The sequence below is a fragment of the Cupressus sempervirens genome, chromosome 5, assembly GCF_028749045.1.
Source record: "Cupressus sempervirens isolate cs-2001-9-10 chromosome 5, ASM2874904v1, whole genome shotgun sequence".
NCBI classification, from domain to species: Eukaryota; Viridiplantae; Streptophyta; class Pinopsida; order Cupressales; family Cupressaceae; genus Cupressus; species Cupressus sempervirens.
In genome coordinates this window covers 865467176-865471283 of record NC_143122.1, presented here as the reverse complement: position 1 = coordinate 865471283, position 4108 = coordinate 865467176, and positions in this window count along the sequence as shown.

The following is a 4108-nucleotide window of genomic DNA, read 5'->3' as shown; positions in this document are numbered from 1 at the left end:
CTATTTATCCATATCTTGAGTCATTCTATGCCTATAACATTTCTATTGAGCCTTGCATATTATAAACCTTTCAATTTTGGGCAACCCAAATAACATCTTTTAGGCATACCAAAGTAAAATCTTATTTTTTTAAGTATCATAAAATGTCATAACTAACAAGTAGATATAGTTACTCAAAATAATCTACCAACAAAAGTCTAGCTCCAAATAACATAAGAGTTGTACCTGGAGCCTTGTGATGCAAGAAGAAAGATAATCAACTTGAGAGAACCCACACCATGCAATTCTTTTAAATACTAGTCTTTCAATGTCTAACATAGTGGACATAACCTTTCATGACCTCATGTCTTGCAAGAGTACTCTCCAATCAAGACCACATTGACACCTATTGCTAGCACTTCCATAGACTCCTACCAAAAGGCCATTTTGTTGAGAAAATATGAACCTTTCAAATTTTGATCAAGTTGAAGGGCCATGCTTGATAAAATGGAATTCAAAGTGTTGCATAATCGGTCGACATTTTGCTTGACAAGAGAATATGTCAGTCAAAGCCCCTACATTGCTTTATTTTATCCTAATTCTCTCCTACAAGTCCTTTGTTATCGCCTTCCCTAGTGAATCTCATGTAGTAAAAACTATAACTAACTTTTAAATGACACTAAAGATATCACATAAAGTCTGAGTTGTAGGAATGTGATCGCCCAAAAATAGTTTGGAAGAAAATATGAGCCATTGGATTGTAGAGTCAACCAAAAATAGGTCATCACTTAAGAAAGGAGATCAAAAGAAAAATGAAACTGCTAAATAGAAATGAAGATATAGAGGAATACAAAGGTTGACAAGATTGAGAAATAGTTATCAAAAAGAGATTTATAGAGGGGTATGTGTAGGATCATGGTCAACCAAACTATGGCCTTAAGTGGTTGTGAAAAACCAACAAATCAGGGTTATGTTAACTTGACACATAATTTTAAAATAGATATTGGCTTTATATCAAATAGTTGTAACAAAAGAATATGTAGGAAATTGAATGTACATTCTAAATTACTAGGCCTTATCTAGAGAAAAAATTATTTGATTTGTCAAAGTTTTGGATTTTAATGTAGTACTACAAAAATTTCAAGGCGAAAATAAAAAGTAGGTGTTATTCTGACCACCTTAATCAAAATCAAATGATAATTTATTTTAATATACTTATAGATACAAAAAGAAGACTCATGCCTAGATGTGATGCACATTTTTGGGTATTTTATTCAAAAAAAGTAATTAAATATGAATTTTCTACTATAACTTTTCTAGAATAAAAAAACTCATGTGTCTAACCACCTTAACTAATTGAAAACTTTACAAAATTAATTTATTTATTTTTTCTTATACTAGGCAAAACATAGAATGTGACACAACTTTTGGATTTCAAAATGTTATATCATTTGAAATTTATAGCTATTTTTTTTCAATCAATATGTCAACCAATAGTTTACAAAGATCTTCATTAAAAATTAACTAATAAATACTTATCAAACTCAGAATTTGACAGCAATTATATCGATGAAATCTTAAGTGTTATAAAAAACCCCTTTTTGTTTCATTGAATTTTGATGAAAAAAAATTGTCAAATGGCTACTCGTAGTCTGAATGTTAGTGAAACCTATCTCAAACATTTTTTTTTAGTTGACCAAAGAGGTTTGGTAAATACCAAGTCTAATCTGGTACCCGATACTAGATCGGCTAACTGAAAATTGGCAGCAATTTTGTTTTTAAAAAATTGATTGCCCAAATTTTGGAGGGAAATCAAAATTTGGAAAGTGCGGCAATCAATAATCACTACTATTATTGACTATTATTATATATAGTAATATATTTGATTATTATTATTAAATATAATATAGTAATATATATAAGATGATTATTATTATTATTACTAAATATAATATAGTAAATATATGATTATTATTATTATATAATCGAGTAATATATTATTATTATATAATTTATAGTAATGTATTATTATTATTAAATATAATATAGTCGAATGCATCAGAAGGGGTCATAGGTTATCCTACGACCACTTTCAACCCATTTGAACAACCCAAATAGGGCCATAAGGGTCCTGGGACCCCTAGGGACATATGTTGTCATGATATGCATTGAAAGCGGTCATAGGTTATCCTATGACCCCTTTCGACCCATTCGAGCAAATCAAATAGGTCCCTAGGGATCCTAAGACTACTAGGGACATATGTTGTCATGAAATGCATCGACATCAGTCATAGGTTATCCTATGACCCTTTTCAACCCATTCGAGCAAATCAAATAGGTCCCTAGGGGTCCTAGGACCCCTAGGGACATATGTTGTCATGAAATGCATTGAAAGGAATCATTGGTTATTCTATGACATCTTTCGATTCATTTGAACATACCAAATAGGTCCCTAGGGGTCCTAAAGGACCCCTAGGGACATATGTTGTCATGAAATATGTCGAAAGGGGTCACAGGTTATCCTATGACACTTTTCAACCCATTCAAACAAACCAAATAGGTCCCCTAGGGACATATATTATCATGAAATGCATCAAAAGGGATCATAGGTTATCCTATGACCCCTTTCGACCCATTCGAGTAAATAAAAAAGGTCCTTAGGTGTAGTGCCTCTCGTGTTTGCAGTCTATACCTTGTCTATTTTGATTCAAGAGATACTTGATACTCTTATTATTTGTACCTTGAGATGACCTAAGGATCAAATGTTATACTTTGATTTAGTATCATAGATGTTAGACTTCTATGTTGTTCAGTTTATCATATTTGCATGTTGATGCCATTTTGAGATGAAGGTGATCTATGATGATATTTGATTATCTAGTATTTGGACATACTTTTTGATTATGTTATGTTATGGACATTATTCTATGGTGATTTAATTCATTCTTGTCTCTTTATGCTTTATGCAAACTTGAGTGATGTAAATGGATTAATTAAGTATTTTATTGCATTATTGCTTCGACTATGATATAATGTGCAATTGCACTTGATTGTGTGTTTTAGCGTGCAAGAATTATATCCTTGGTAGTGGCACATGGAGTTAGTGATTCAGTTATTCATATTTTACCAATGTCATCCCTATATGGTCAACATATCCTTATTTAATTGTTTAAATTAAACCTTTCGATGATTATTAAATTTGAACTCATATGCATTATGTGATTAGACTAGTGAACGTGTTAGTGCATTTAGAGGTTCGCATTGTCATGAAAGTTGTTAAGTGATTTATGTTATTTCATTTTTTCAGGCTTAAAATCTTCTCGAATTTAATTTCTAGCAACTTTTTCTTAGGTGAATTCCTGTTATGAGGAATAACCTATTTTTGTTTGGGTTGATTTGGAGTCTAGCTAGTCTAACTCGCTATTTTCCCTAATCGACTATTCACTCGAAAAGTGAATAAGTATTTGAAAAGGGATTTGTTTTCTCACTTTTCTATTTTGCAAAATAGAAAATTGGAGAGCTTTTTTGAAATCCTCTTCTTGAAGGATTGGTTTTATGCTTGTTTTGAGAGCTATGAGTGTGGGATTTTCATGAGATTAGTCTTGTTGGATCTTGCTTGGGAAGACCTTGCTTTGTTGTGATTTCTAGTAGTTTTAGTAGGTGGATTATTTTATTGTGTTGTTTCTAGTTTCAACCCCTTTTGGTGTTAGGTAGGGCTTTCTCATTTTCTTGTTTCTGCTTCATTTCAACTTATATTTCTAGTAGCAGTTTGTTAGAAGGCTGAGAACTAGTGTTCCCCTCTATTTTTGTTTGCTAGTTTTGCCCGGTTGATTGGGTATAAACATTTTCCCTATTTTTGGGATGGGGATTTGGGGTTTCACACTGTTATGCGAGCCATTTTCACATACTGTGTTCGAACCCAAATATTATTGGATTTTTGGGGTTTTTGTACCCAAGGACCAAATGGGTTTAAATTTTGAAGTTTTCTAGTTTTTAGGGTTTTTAGGGTTTTTAGGGTTTTTACCTCATTTTGTGTGCCACCTTATTTTCTCGAGTCTTCTTGGCATGAGTTTGGTCTTGGACTTGGATCATCTATTTGGATATCAATTGAACCTTTATTGCACTTTTG